The 16,962-nt window shown below is 37.3% G+C and overlaps 1 protein-coding gene across 1 annotated transcript in view; it reads right to left on the bottom strand.

Annotated features, from left to right (window-relative positions):
• prkcea (protein kinase C, epsilon a) overlaps positions 1 to 16,962 on the bottom strand; it is a 152,450-nt gene that overhangs the window by 45,444 nt on the left and 90,044 nt on the right. The gene's annotated exons all lie outside the window — the stretch shown is intronic.

Raw genomic sequence — 16,962 nt, 5'->3', positions numbered from 1 at the left:
CATTTGCAGCACGACAAACGAAGCGCCATGAAGCTAAAATTCAAGCAGATCATTAAATTGATTAAATTGGTCGCATTCGACCAGATCTGGTTAAAAATCGGGTTAAAATCAAACACAGTGTCTGCCTGGCTTAATCAACACAAGACTATGTAATCTCATGTATACAAACTCTTTTATTTAATCTGAATCAGAACGTCAGATCTGTATAAAATGAAGCGAGATACCCATATGAGAAAGGCCATCACAAAAGATCCAAAAGAACAGCTTTTTTATGGGTATATTTGCAAAACATTTTGGGAAAACGGGTCGTGACGTTGAGAAATCGGCTCTTAAGACTCAGCTCACACTGTGAAACAAGCGACCAACATTTCAGGCATTTCACTGCTGAAATAAATTCACGATTAGAATAGCAATGCTGAGGTGAGTGTCCTGTGCTTTGTTGGTTTATCTGCTGAGGTATTAAAGATCTTGTTTAATAAACATTTCCTAAATATATGTTTATTCAATTTGCTCAATAATGAGGTAAAAACAAGCATTTTATGCAGATTAATTATATATTTGCTGTTCCAAACCTGGACAGTGCTCTCTTAAGTGGCCACATTTGTAGTTCAGCGTCCATCAATTAGGAATTAAGATACATTTTTTCCCTAAATTACATAGCAGTGGGTGGGAACCCATATGACAAAGGCCATCACTCCACAAGAAAGGGTTTTTTTATGGGTATATTTGCAATACATCTTTGGGAAAACAGGTTGTGACGTTAAGAAATCGGCTCTTAAGACTCATTAAATTTATTAAATTGGTCGCAATCAACCAGATCAGGCTTAAATTTGGGCTAAAAGCACACACAGTGTCTGCCTGGCTTAATCAACACAAGACTATTTAATCTCATGTATTTTATGGGTATATTTGCAATACATTTTTGGGAAAACAGGTCGTGACGTTGAGAAATCGGCTCTTAAGACTCAGCTCACACTGTGAAACAAGCGACCAACATTTCAGGCATGTCAGAAATCCCTCCTCGCATCCATAAAGCTAAAATTCAGATAGATCATTAAAATCAGTCGCATCAAACCAGATCTGTCTTAAAACTGGGCTAAAATTTCAAACATTGTCTGCCTGGCTTGATAAATACAAGACAAATACAAATACAAGTAAAATCATGTATACAAACTCTTTTATTTAATCTGAATCAGAACATCAGATTTGTACAAAATGAACCGGTTCTTTTGATTAGGGGTGGGCGATATGGCTCTAAAATAATATCACGATATTTCAGGGTATTTTTGCGATAACAATATAGTTGGTGATATAGGAAAACTAAAATAATTCATTCATTTCAGGAATATAGTATAAGAGTATAACAGTTTAATCATAATGTGGCAAAATAAATAATATAGCATAAAATAATATAATGCAGCAAATAATATTGCAGAATATTTAGTGCATGCATATAAACTGCAAACTAAAACAATTATACAATAAATACACCTAAAGCTTCACAGTAAATAATAATAGACTACTTTTAAGACAGAACAGCCCTATTATCACAATATGGATTTTTAATATCATGATATTTCTGTGTCACGATATATTGTATACGATATAATATTGCCCACCCCTACTTTTGATCCTGAGAGATGCACGACCTATGCACGAACTATGTTCTCCTAAAAATAGCTGCAACAATACGCATTCAGCGGCGCAGCGGGATCAGCCCCCTTTAATCCAGCTGATGGAGCGGCGCGGCGTCGGGGGAATACGCGGGGAAAGGTCAGTCTTCCTGCATTCCTGCGCCGTGATGTGGGAAACGGGCGGAGCCGCTACAGATCTCCACTCCGCTCTTCCTCATCAGGTGCTATTGTTCTCCCTCTGAGCAGAGCTGAGGAGGAGGAGGAAGCTAAGACACATATTTTATTATGCTTTTACAATGAAACAATGCCAGATCTCTGATGAGAAGGAAGAGGCTACGCTCTACACTCTACAGATTTACAGGCTACTGTAACTCAGCACCCAAACAGCTCCGTCACTATGAACCACACTTACTGTACGCACACTAATGTGCACCAAACACGGCAGGACATGGAGGTCATGAGGGCAGAGGAGGTTCTGATACTGTAAAGAAGAAACTGAACTTTCTCCAGCAGGTCCAGGTTCAGGGAAAGGAAAGGGAATAGCACTAATTACAGCAGTTTAACTGTAAAGTAGGTTGTGTTATTACTGTATTATTAAGGAATAACTGGAGGAAAAGATCTAAATAAACCAATAAACAGTCTGGCCACACACCTAGGTATTCAAAAACTTCTATAACTCAACAAAATCACACCTATACCTATAGGAAAAATACACAACACAATAAGAGCTATGCTTCAATATATCACAATATATTGTGTGATACTTCAAGCAAGGTGATTTAGAGTATTTTTGTATACGTTTATAAAAAAATTAAGCAGAACTGGTGTGTTTCATTACTTCAAAGGTACACATTTCAGCTATTTTTATGGATTAGTGGCTCTTAAACATCCTGTTTTATTCAGAATTATGAGTGAAAAACGGTTACGGTACATAAAAAAAAAATGTGGAATATGGAACCGGAAGCATTTTCAACAAAACTACGAAAACACACATCCAGAAGACAGGAAATATTATATGAGTTATAAATCAACAATTTAACTAAGGGAAAACTTCACTGACATAAATATATCTGTTCTAGTTGTTTGGATGGACAGATCTGTGTTAAACGAGTGCACGGCTCCTGCCGCAGTGCGTTTTTATTCTTTATTCAGAAGGAAGATTTAAACAGGATGCTCAAATCATTTGTTTAAATGGGGCAAGAACTCTGGAAGAGGCCCACCCAATCAAACATGAACAAACAGTGCCTGCTTCTAATTACACATGCACAAATAGTGTCTTCCGGTTGGGCCGAGGCTCGGCGGAATGACTCTGATTGGTAGATAGCGGCTCAGAGACGGCCTGACTGCACATACACAACCTACACAACGTAAAAAAAAAAATAAAACAGCCTACAAAAATAAAACGGAATGAGTATTTTTATCAGGTTGATTGAGAAAAAGGTCTTAACAGAAATCTGAGCTGCAATATGTGTTAAGCAAAAAACTACTGACAAACTAATATATACAAACTTATATATATATATATATATATATATATATATATATATATATATATATATAAATGGAACTTCTTATTAATTTAAAAAAATGTGAAATATGGCATATCTAGCCCCTATAGCTACAGTTACTTGAAAAAGTCCTGCTGAAAAATGAAATCCTCATCTCTAAACCATCACTGATTGGTGGAAACTTCACACTAGACCTCGAGCAGTTTGGACTGTGTGTCTCTCCACTCTTCCTCCAGACTCTGCTCCCTTGATTTACAAATGAAATGTAAAATTTACTGATGATCAGTGATGGCACTGATTTTTGGGTTTTCGTTGGCTGTAATAAATATTAATGCCTAATGCTCCTACTGGCTGCTGCTGCCGTAATGTGTGAAGCTGAAAAGCCTCTGATTGGCTGCTGACTACATGAATTGTGCTTCTCATTAAGCCCCACCTCTACATGTTTAAAATTAACCCCTAATATGGGTTGGACGGAGTGCTTATAGGGTGGGAAACCCACATATCCGAGGGTGGACAAACAATATAACTAAGCAATTTACATATATAATCTTCTTTTTCAGTTTGCAGCAGTTTATGATCAGTGATGGCACTGATTTTTTGGTTTTCATTGGCTGTAATTAAAGAAATAAAAGCTTCACATTTTGAACTGAATTAGTGTAATAAAGTAATTTTTAAAGTATATATTCTATATTTTTTTTTGGGATGCACGAGTACTTATATCAACCTATATTACAAACCAGGGGTGGGTGATAATGTTAAAAAAAAGACATCTTGGTATATTTTTTTTAAATATATGTGCAATTCATGATTGCGATTTTGATTTGTTTAGTTCTTACATAAAAAATAGTTTGTTTAACATTTAAAAAAACTTTTTTAATTTTAACTATTTAATATTTTAAGGACAATAATCAGTTCCTTCAACATTACAAGCAGCTTTTATTAATTGAACAAGGTGCAAAAATACATAACCTTCTTATATTTCATTTTATATTTCAGGAAATATAAATATAAATATATAATATTTAATTTATATAAAATATAAATAAAAATGATTTAAACATAAAAAAAAAAACTTTACAGGTTTCTGACATAAGTACTACACTATCTATTGAGATTCTCTCTAGAAGCTTTTCTATGTAAAGATGCACATCTTCATTATCCTTTTTTGAATTTTGCATTGAAAAGTCAGAATATTATATGTTATATATATATTATAATTAATTTGATTAAATTCCCAGAACAAGGATAAACTACACTGTTAATGTGCTGCATGTTTATAATGTTACTGGCTGATAAAACAAGTAGCAGATCAAAACAGCTATCAAACTAAAATTCTAAACAAAACAGGGAAATACAGAGCTAAACTGCAGCGTAAAGGACTTCATATATGAAACACTGCGCTTGTGGTGTGTGTGTGTGTGTGTGTGTGTGTGACAGCGCAGGGGCAGATGGGTGGTGTAAGGAAATGTCTGTTTAGTCTCTGCTCTGCTTATATAACATGTTATGAAAAGCATTTTCAATAGCTCCTGTTTTGCAGGTGCAGGAGGTTTCTGACTGATCCACTAAACAACACACACACACACACACACACACACACATACACAAAGAAAGAACTGTAGAGTTAGTTTATAAAAAAAACAGTATGAAACTGATAATGACTTATTGGTGTTGCAATAAGTGGCAGGGGTACTATTTTACAGCATGATTTCAAATTAAAGACCATCAAAAACGTTAAAGACCACTGAAGTCGTGATGTCATTTTGTAGTCTGCGCCATGTTGTTTATGCCCATATTTGGGGCTCCTTTCGGGTTCCATGTCTAAGCCGTCCAAGTCAATGCGGGATTTGAATGGGCTTTTCAAAAACTGGCCTCTGTCACATTCTGTGGTAAATAAATATGTTCAGAACCCTGTACGTTTTATTCTGTGTACATTTACCTCCTAAATATCACTGGTTTAAGGGGAGTAATCAGAAAAATGCTAACTTTAAGCTAATGCTAAACTGACGTCACAGCACAGCGGCTGGAAGAGACTCCGGACTGGATTCTGCACAACACCAGTGAACTACCATCAGAAAGCGTTGTGGATTATTATGCTTCTTCACAGAGGATCATTAAAGCATTTAAACAGGTGAAAACTCTTTCAGTAATGTTGAGCAGTGTATTCTGTCTTAGAGCTTTAAAAAGCAGATAATAAGAGAAAACGGCTCTTAGTTCAGCAGCGCTTCCCCGAAGGGTTTAGTATTCAATTACGGTCATTAGTTTATACTAATTACAACACCTGACCCAAATAATCAACTAACAACTAACTACCTGCCCTCACTGAGGCGACAACCAACCAGAAACACCCATTTATTTCACTGCATAATAAAGAGGGTAAATGTTAAAACGTGTTACAGCTGGTTCTGGAGTATCACTGTCCTGTTTTAGTGATTTTATGCTGTTTCACTCTCAGCTCTCCTCAGTAAGCGCAGAAAGTTCATTATTAGTCTCAGCTGTGTGTAAAATGCACCTAACTGACGGCAGGAGTTCTCTGGTGTTGCGCCGAAAACAGTCCCCTGCTAATCTCTGCAGCGGCGCCTGGAGGTCAGTTCACTGCAGTGCTGTAGCATTAGCTTGAAGTTAGCATTTTTCTCATTACGACCCTTAAACGATCTCGAAATTCAGAGGATCCAGTGATGTTCAGGATTGTAATGTACACAGTATAAAACGTACAGAGGTCTGAACAGATTTATTTACCACATAATGTGACAGAGGCGGGTTTTTAAAAACCCTATTAATTTTTCTCATAGGGAAAAAACGCTTAGACACGGAAGCTGTACGAGGACTACAGAATGGCGCACGACTTCAGTGGTCTATGATGAAACTGGCTCTCATCAGGGCCGCCCCAGGAAAGGAAGAGCAAGAGTTGCTTCTCTTGTACAGGATAAGTTAATCAGAGTTACCAGCCTCATAAACTGCAAATTAACAGCTCCCCAGATAAAAGTCACTGAATATATACAGTATATACAGTAACATGAACGAGTATTTGCCCCCTACAGATTTCTTTTGTTTTTGCTTTTGTGTCATACTGTTATTTCTCGGATAAACAAACTTTAATATCGGATAAAGATTAGCTGACTAACTATAAAAAGCACTTTTTAAATTATAATTTTATTTGTTAAAGGAAAAAAAAAAACTAACCAAACCAATCTAGTCCCGTGTCAGTCTTAAAAGTTGTTCTGGGTTCTTTTGTGACCTCCTGGATGAGTTGCCCATGCCCTTTTGGAATAATACACACTGTAAAGAAGTATTGATAGAGTGGTGATCATCCAACATCCTGATATCACTAATCTGACAAGCTCTTGTCACTGAATGCAATCAGATCCTCACAGCAAGGGGTCAAAAATTAAGTACATGTGAATTCTAGAAGAAGAATGTAATGGAAAGAAACTTCATGTGGTCAAACAGTCAAATAAAAAGTCAGCTCTAATGCTCAAGTCAGCAAAGCCTCAGAGCTGAAACTGCAACCTGCACAGAAACTGCAACACCAAAATCAACACATACGACAAGTGTGAATCACTATTATAAAAGTGAAAACAGTCTTTATTACTGTGGGAAAATCTTAACATTTTACAATTCCATCCCAGCTGTCACATGACTGACATTCAATGTTAAGAAGTGGTTAAAAGAATGTCCGTTGTAGTTTTAATGTTGAAGATAACAACATGTTTAGGGCCATATCTTACACCCTGTGCAAGGTGCATCACAATGCTCATTGCTATCTTGCAACCAGCCTATTTTTCACACCTTCTGTCTGCATTATTTGGTTACAGTAGCAACAGTGCTTGTGAATATATCTATATGTCGAGGGGAGTGGTGGTCTGGAAATGAGGTGTGTTAAGATAAATTTCTAGTGTATTGCTATATATCTTGGCCATAGAAAGCATAGGTGCATCACTGACTGAATACAACCTAGACAGACATCAACAGTCAGAAACTCTCAGGTCAGTTTCCTCCGCTGAAAAGTGTTGGACACATTCAGATAGCTGCGCCATTAAAATGACAATCCGTCTAAACTCCAACATTAATTAAAAGACTTATTACGTCTTTTTGAGTTTTTGAGCCACACAAGGTGTACTTTTCCCATTGTTATGACAGCAAAGACACACTGACACACTGCCCTAAATTGATCTGTTCTTTTGCTCCCCTTATGATTTTATTGATCTCAAGTCCACTTTATATATGTACATTTCTGTGTTGAAAAGTAGAAAGTAGAAAACAAACAAACAAAATCACTAGAAAATGTATAAAACACAAGAAAATAGTTTATAAATAAGCTGTGAGTTGATTTACTTTTGTGTAGAATTAAAAAGGAACGCAATCTAGAGCAAAGTAAGCTGCTGAAGCTTTCAACTTTCAAAATTAAAACATAAAAATAACATTCAACCTTAATATAACTGATACAACCTTGAATAAACATTGAAATGTCCACATGATCAATCTTTAACGTTGACATATGGTTGGAATAATAATCAGTTGTAATTTAAATGTCAATTAAGATGTGGATGAAGGACCACCAGATCAAGACCCTGTCTTGGCCAGCCCAATCTCCACAAACCATCAATTAAAGCTGAACTGCTTGAATTTGTGCACCAGGAGTAAAGGGCATAAGATCACCCAAAAGCAGTGTGTAAGACTGGTGGAGAGCACACCAACACGCATGAAAAACGATGTAATGTTAGTGAACAAACTAACTGTTTTGCTGCAGATGGATGTTTGAGTATTGATCGCACGTTTTAACCCTCCTGTTTTATTTTCTGGGTCAATTTGATGAATTTCAAAGTTTACAGATCTTGGAAAAATAGTTAAAAGTATTTTTTTTTCAGTATGAAACTTCTTCTGCTTGCCTTAATTAGTGAAATCAACACATAATATGAAAATGGTTCATCTCACATGTTTGCAATCAACCACCCACTGCAAATACATAACTATAACAAAATTGCAATGTTATGTTTTAGTGTTATGTAAATGTATTGTTTAATATGTTATTATTTCAAAAGTGTCACGTCCTGGTCTTGTCCCCTGTCTCTGTGTGTTATTCCCACGTGACCTGTGCTCCTCTGTGTCTCTTGTCTGTAGTTTTCCACCACGTGTTTCTCATTTGTAGCTCCGCCCCTTCCCCAGGTGTTTCCAATTCTAGGGTGTTTCCTGTTCGTTTTAATAGATCCCCTGTGCCACTTGTCTCTCGTCGGTCTTTGCACCTTCCTCTGTTGTTTTGTCGCTCCTTGTTACTCTCGTTTATTCTCCTCGTTCCCTATATTTCCTTGCTCTGTGTTTTTCTCTGTTTATTTCTTGTTTGTTTGTTTCTAGTTTCTTGTTTAGCTCCGTTTTCCCTAGCTCCCTGTATATAACCTGCTTTGCGTTTATTTTCTAGTTTAGCTCCTTGTATATATTCCCTGTTTGTTTATCATTATTATTATCTCTAGTTTGTTTATGTTCTCTAGTCTCTCTCGTTTATTTTGGTTTATTCTTCTTTGTTACGTGTTTACTTGTTTCTTTGTTTATCTTTGTTATTTATTTAATAAATTATTATTTGTTTCGCCCTTACCTGCACTTGCGTCCGTCTCCTCGTCTCCCTGCCTGGGTCACCCGTGACAAAAAGTAATAAAGAAGTGAAACATTAAAAAAGTTTGAACATATATTTTAGGTAAATTATCCTAATTGAACCATTACTGTTAGAGTTAAAAAAAAAAAACACCATTGCACTAAATATTGATAGAATTATTAGAATTATTAGTAATTATTATGATTTTTTGGGGGTTTTCAATTTACCATAATAATACTGACAAATGACCATAATAGGAGGGTTAATTCAATCTGAAGAAACGTTTTTTCAGCTGCAGATGGATGTTTGAGTATTGATGACACTTTTTAACAGTGCACAGTGTACTAAAAGTTAATAGTAAGACATTAAAACAACTATTTAAATTCTAATTCTTTGATTCCACCGTGAATAAGTGCTGATACTGCAGCTGGGATGTTTTAAATGTCATATCTTGATGATTCAGTGTTCGGGTTTGTGAAAAACGCTGTGAATCTGCTGAGCTCTTTCCCGTCAGCAGCTCTTCATCAGCCGCCGATCGCTGAGATCATTAGTATTCAAAAGGTCTGATATTGATTAATTCACAGAGAGCTGATAAGCCTCCAGTCCAGTTCCGGTGCTCCAGTCTGGAACACGATGTGAAGCAACACCTGCTTTTCTTCTTCCGGATGATCTATCGCTCCAACTCACTTTCTGCCTGCATGTTTCAGGAGTGCACCACTATCTACCACCACTCAAATATTGCTTTAGTAGTGTCTGCTCTTCTTCGGTCATCAATGACCCTGACCTTTAAAATGGAATACAATCTGAACATGCAGCGATCAGCATTTATCTACATAAATAAACTAAGAGACCACTTCAGCCTCTAAATTAGTTTCTCTGATTTTGCTATTTATAGGTTTATGTTTGAGTAAAATTAACATTGCTGTTTTATTCTATAAACTACAAACAACATTTCTCTCAAATTTCAAATACAAATATTGTCATTTAGAGCATTTATTTGCAGAGCTTTCAGACCTCAAATAATGCAAAGAAAACAAGTTCATATTCACAAAGTTTTAAGAGTTCAGAAATCAATATTTGGTGGAATAACCCTGGTTTTTAATCACAGTTTTCATGCATCTTGGCATCATGTTCTCCTCCACCAGTCGTACACACTGCTTTTGGATATCTTTATGCTGCTTTACTCCTGGTTTAAGTATGCAAGCAGTTCAGTTTGGTGGTTTGATGGCTTGTGATCATCCATCTTCCTCTTGATTATATTCCAGAGGTTTTCAATTTGGTTAAAATCAAAGAAACTCCACATTTTTAAGTGCTCACTTATTTTTTCCAGTGCTGTAGATTAAAAACAACAAGCTAATGCATCAGTGCTGAGATGTAGAATTAGTGTGAAATATGTTTATAAAAAAGAAAAATATTCTAGATATTAAAATAATATAGTAGATATTAATAAAAGCATTATAAAAGCATAATAAAAAAAATCTCTTTCCTCTTAACTTACATAGTAACAAACTCCCTATTTACACTTTTAATGTTGTACAGAGCTGTAGAGAATTAGTATAATCCCAGTGACTTTTAAAACACTGCAAATTTTGCATTAAATTTAAATTGTAAGTCAAAGATTATATATTATCCTTTTTTTGTGGTACTGATTTGGTTTTAACATAATAAAAAAATCATTGGCATTGAGCACATACAGCTCTGGAAAACATTAAGAGACCACTTCAGTTTCTGAATCAGTTTCAATAATTTTGCTCAGAAATCAATATTTGATGGAATAATTCTGGTTTTTAATCACAGTTTTCATGCATTGGCATCATACTTGGCATCATGTTCTCCTCCACCAGTCTTGCACACTGTTTTTGGATAACTTAATGCTGCTTTACTCCTGGTGCAAAAATTCAAGCAGTTCAGTTTGGTTTGATGGCTTGTGATCATCCTTCTTCATCTTTATTACAGTTGTGGTCAAAAGTTTACATACACTTGTAAAAAAACATAATGTTATGGCTGTCTTGAGTTTTCAATAAGTTCTACAACTCTTATTTTTCTGTGATAGAGTGATCGGAACACATACATGTTTGTCACAAAAAACAGTCATAAAATTTGGTTCTTTCATCAATTTATTATGGGTCTGCTGAAAATGTCACCAAATCTGCTGGGTCAAAAATATACATACAGCAACAAAATTTGTCAATTTTGGTGATGTAGCGAGTTGTGTCAATCAAATTAGCTTCATGTCATGGCCTCTTCACTTCTTGTAAGTGATTCTGATTGACTACAGCTGTTGACTTCTCATGAGCCCATTTAAATAGGGCTCATTTGACCCAGTGATTAGACTCAGCTACAAAAGCTACAATGGGAAAGTCAAAGGAACTCAGTGTGGATCTGAAAAAGCGAATTATTGACTTGAACAAGTCAGGGAAGTCACTTGGAGCCATTTCAAAGCAGCTACAGGTCCCAAGAGCAACTGTGCAGACAATTATACGCAAGTATAAAGTGCATGGAACAGTTGTGTCACTGCCACGATCAGGAAGAAAACGCAAGCTATCACATGCTGCCGAGAGGAGATTGGTCAGGATGGTCAAGAGTCAACAAAGAATCACCAAGAAGCAGGTCTGCAAGGATTTGGAAGCTGATGGAACACAGGTGTCAGTCTCCACAGTCAAGCGTGTTTTACATCGCCATGGACTGAGAGGCTGCCGTGCAAGAAAGAAGCCCTTGCTCCAGAAAAGGCACCTTAAGACTCGGCTGAAGTTTGCTGCTGATCACATGGACAAAGATAAAACCTTCTGGAGGAAAGTTCTCTGGTCAGACGAAACAAAAATTGAGCTGTTTGGCCACAACACCCAGCAATATGTTTGGAGGAGAAAAGGTGAGGCCTTTAATCCCAGGAACACCATGCCTACTGTCAAGCATGGTGGTGGTAGTATTATGCTCTGGGGATGTTTTGCTGCCAGTGGAACTGGTTCTTTGCAGAAAGTAAATGGGATAATGAAGAAGGAGGATTACCTCCAAATTCTGCAGGAAAACTTAAAACCATCAGCCCGAAGGTTGGGTCTTGGGCGCAGTTGGGTGTTCCAACAAGACAATGACCCAAAACACACATCAAAAGTGGTAAAGGAATGGCTAAACCAGGCTAGAATTAAGGTTTTAGAATGGCCTTCCCAAAGTCCTGACTTAAACCACATTGAGAACATGTGGACAGTGCTAAAGAAACGGGTTCATGCAAGAAAACCATCACATTTAGCTGAACTGCACCAATTCTGTCAAGAAGAGTGGTCAAACATTCGACCTGAAGCTTGCCAGGAGCTTGTGGATGGCTACCAAAAGCGCCTAGTTGCCGTGAAAATGGCCAAGGGACATGTAACCAAATACTAATGTTGCTGTATGTATATTTTTGACCCAGCAGATTTGGTGACATTTTCAGCAGACCCATAATAAATTTATGAAAGAACCAAATTTTATGACTGTTTTTTGTGACAAACATGTATGTGTTCCGATCACTCTATCACAGAAAAATAAGAGTTGTAGAACTTATTGAAAACTCAAGACAGCCATAACATTATGTTTTTTTACAAGTGTATGTAAACTTTTGACCACAACTGTATATTCCAGAGGTTTTCAATTTGGTAAAATCAAAGAGACTCATCATTTTTAAGTGATCTAATTTATTTTTATTTTTTGCCAGAGCGATACAATGATATGATACAAAGATTTATGATTAATGTCAGTATAATATACAACTAATCAACTACTTTATTGTTGGTCAATATTTAAAAGTCATTACATTCTGTGACTTGACTAGAAATTGAAGTTTAAGATTCGGGGACATGACGTGCAACTTAGCGACCTGTTCCCACCTCTGCTGCATTGTGTACTCATACTGTATACTTGATACTGATAACTCCAGTACAAACATCTTGATAATGCGGGTGTTTCCCGCTCGCTCGTGTTTGTGTTTGTCAGTGCAAACGCTGCTTAGTCAGAAGAAAAAATAAAATTCAAGGAAGAAGTTTTACTTTCCCACTCTTCACACTTCCACTCCCCGTTTTAACAGCATGAAGGAAGACGAATGAGGAACCAGAACCCAGCATTCAGTAACGTGAGCGGAGCCCGGAGAACACTGTAATATAAGAGACCAGAGAAAGAGAGGAACAAAAAAAAAAACGGGAAACTTTCTCACACTGAGGGAAAAGCTGACTCTGCTGTTACTGCTGAGCTTTCAGAGTCAAAATGTCACTTATCAGTCTGTAAAAGAGAGAGAGAGAGGAAGGAAGAGAGAGAGAGAAAGAGAGAGAGAAAGAGAGAGAGAGAGAAAGAGAGAGAGAGAGAGAGAGAGAGAAAGAGAGAGAGAGAGAGAGAGAGAGAGAGAGAGGAAGGAAGAGAGAGAGAGAGAAAGAGAGAGAGAAAGAGAGAGAGAGAGAGAAAGAGAGAGAGAAAGAGGAAGGAAGACTGCAATTCCTAAACAAGGTCCTATTTCTTCTGGAGGAATGCCAGGGCAGCTGAGTTCCAAAGTCTAGGCTGCAGTCGACTAAGTCCTGTGTATTGGCAAGAACTTGCCGATATGATACGTATCACGATACAGAGGTTCTAATTATGTTATCACAACAAACTGTAATACTGTAAGAAAGGCAATATATTAGGAATGTTTCAATCAAACCCATCCTGATACAAAAATCACTCCCATTTATTGGCCAGGATCCAGTATAAACCTGGGCCAGATTCAAGTCCTAAATGAGTTCTGGATGTGCCAACACCCCGGTTGCCAAGTGTGATATGGAAACCATCCCGAATTCCTCATCACCCTAGTTGCAAGTAAATTACTTTCACTGGCCTGGTTGCTAAGTATAACATGGACATTATCCCAAATCAAATGTGCCAACACCCTGGTTGCCAAATATAATATGGAAAATCTCAAATCACATGTCCCATCACCCCGCTTGCCAAGTATAGTACAGTAATTGGCCTGGTTGCCATGTATAATACGGAAACAATCCCAAATCACATGCGCCAACACCCTGGTTGCCGAATATTTTATGGAAACTGCCCCAAATCACGTACCAACACCGTAGCTGCCAAGTATATTATAGCAATTGGCCTGGTTGCCAAGTATAATAAGGAAATGATCCCAAATCACATGTGCCATCACCCCAGTAGCCAAATATATTACAGTAATTTGGCCTGGTTGCCAAGTATATTACATTAATTAGGCTGGTTGTCAAGTATAATAAGGAAATGATCCCAAATCACATGTGCCATCACCCTGGTTGTCAAGTATATTACAGTAATTGACCTGGTTGTCAAGTATAATATGGAAATGATCCCAAATCACATGTGCCATCACCCCAGTAGCCAAATATATTACAGTAATTTGGCCTGGTTGTCAAGTATATTACAGTAATTAGGCTGGTTTTCAAGTATAATATGGGAATGACCCCAAATCACATGTGCCATCACCCTGGTTGTCAAGTATATTACAGTAATTGACCTGGTTGTCAAGTATAATAAGGAAATGATCCCAAATCACATGTGCCATCACCCCAGTAACCAAATATATTACAGTAATTGGCCTGGTTGGCAAGTATAATATGGAAACCATCCCAAATCACACGTGCCATCACCCTGGTTGCCAAGTAGAGTACAGTAATTGGCCTGGTTTCCAGGTATAATATGAAAATAATCCCAAATTACATATGCCAACACCCTGTGTGCGAATATATTATGGAAACCATCCCATGTCACGTACCAACACCACGGTTGCCAAGCATATTACAGTAATTGGCCTGGTTGCCAAGTATAATATAGAAATCATCCCAAATCACATTTTGAGTATAATATGGAGACCCTCCCAAATCACGTGTCAACACCCTGGTTCCCGAGTTATGGTAATTGGCCTGGTTGCCAAGACCCCGGTTGCCGAGTGTAACATGGAAACCATTCCAAATCACATATGCCAACAACATGGTTGCTGAAAGTAATATGGAAACCATCCGGTTGCCAAGTATATTACAGTAATTACCCTGTTTGGCAAGTATAATATGGAAATCATCCCAAATCACATGTGCCAACATCCCAGTTCCAAATATAATATGGAAACCGTCCCAAATCACATGTGCCAACACCCTGGTTGCCAAATATAATATGGAAACCGTCCCAAATCACATGTGCCAACACCCAGGTTGCCAAATATAATATGGAAACTGTCCCAAATCACATGGGCCAACACCCTGGTTAGCAAGTACAATATGGAGAACGTCCCAAATCACATGGGCCAACACCCTGGATGCAAAGAATATTACAGTAATTGGCCTCGTTGCCAAGTATGGAAATTATCTCAAATCATATGTACCAACACCCTGGTTGGCAAGTATAGTACAGTAATGGGCCTGAGCCGCATGTGCAACAAAGAGAAAGCCAAGTATATTATAGAACCACCCCAAATCACATCTGCCAACACTCCGGTTGCCAAGTATAATATTGAAACCGTCCCAAATCACATGTGCTAACACCCCAGTTTCTGAGTATATCATTATAATCTTCACGAACCCTTTTTGCTAACTCTCAGGTTGCCAATTCCACATGACTGGGTCTCAGCTGAAGCTTGGGACAATTCTTCATGCTATCTGGGCTGAATCTGCCATCAATCTCTACAAGCAATCTAATAATAAAAATGTATATTGTGTTTGGATGCAGCTACATGAGTAATGAGTAAAATACCCCAGAGAGGGACAGAGAAAGAGCACAAGCACAATCAAACCCACAAAAAACCATCCGCAAGACGATAGCACTGCCAACAGTACAAGAGTGGCCAAAACAAAATGAGCAGAAGAAGCAGAAAAAAGTCCCTGAGAACATATTCACAAAAAAGAGCAGAATAGAAACAGAAGAAAACACAGATCAGGAAGAACGAGAGACAAACGAGAGGCAGACTGACAGTGAGGCTCTCAGTGTCCTGGTCTTTACATCCTGACCACCTGCACTGGACTGGAATTACAGCAGGTTTTACTGTTAAATATTCTCATATTCTACTTTTTGATATTTTTCAAACCTGTTTCCATTTACAACCACAATCATACATTGACTTCTGTATTAAATGAACCCTATAATTAATTGATTATAATATTATATTTTTATTAAGGTTGTATCACAACACACGAGTTATTATTTAAAATCACAACAAAATTTGGGATTTTTTAATATCTGTTATTTAATGCAATATACATGAATAAAATCTTTATTTCTATTTAAAACCTGGTGAAGCTAATTCTAGTAAAGTGAAATTGCAATATTTAAATAATATATACTAGTGCATTCCAAAAAATAATAATATCATAAAAAAGTTTCTTTATTTCAGTAACACAGTTCAAATATGTGAAACTTTATAAATTATATTATTTAGATGTAAGGCTTTAATTTTAAGTGTTATTGATTAAGGCTTACAGCCAATGAAAACCCAAAATACAGTGTATTATACAGTACAAGACCAATTGGTACTTTTGGCAGTACTGTGGGCAGTGTGCCAAGTCCTGCTGGAAAATGAAATCTGCATCTCTATAAAAGTTGTCAGCAGCAGAGGGAAGCATGAAGTGCTGTAAGATTTTGTGGGAAAACAAAACTGCACTGACTTTAGACTTGATAATAAAACACAGTGGATCAACAGCAGCAGATGACATGTCTCTCCAAACCATCACTGATTGGTGGAAACTTCACACTAGACCTCGAGCAGTTTGGACTGTGTGTCTCTCCACTCTTCCTCCAGACTCTGCTCCCTTGATTTACTAACAAAATGTAAAATTTACTGATGATCAGTGATGGTTTGGAGAGACATGTCTGTCATCTGCTGGTGTTGATCCACTGTGTTTTATTATCAAGTCTACTTCAAACACTGTGGTAGCAGGTTAGTCTGCTTCTTTCTGCATCTTTAAACTGCTATTTAGCAGCCAATGAAATTATGACTGACTGGTTTTAGTGAACAGCAGGAAGATAAAATGACCTCAGGGTCAGCATTAAGTTGCACGCAGTAAAAACTGGGGAATCTCTCTGTAAAGATGCTTTAAATTGTTTTAATTCCTGGTTCCTTCTCTTCTGCCACTGAGTTGACGTATCATATCTTGTGCAAACACCAACACAATTCTCTACCATTGTGAGGAAAGGTGCAAATATCTCACGTTCAGACGTTCTGCGGTCTCAAGAAAAACAACACACAGGGAAATGTACAACACACACACCCACCCACACA

Source organism: Astyanax mexicanus, chromosome 15, assembly GCF_023375975.1.
Source record: "Astyanax mexicanus isolate ESR-SI-001 chromosome 15, AstMex3_surface, whole genome shotgun sequence".
NCBI classification, from domain to species: Eukaryota; Metazoa; Chordata; class Actinopteri; order Characiformes; family Acestrorhamphidae; genus Astyanax; species Astyanax mexicanus.
This window is presented reverse-complemented; position numbering and strand designations above follow the sequence as displayed.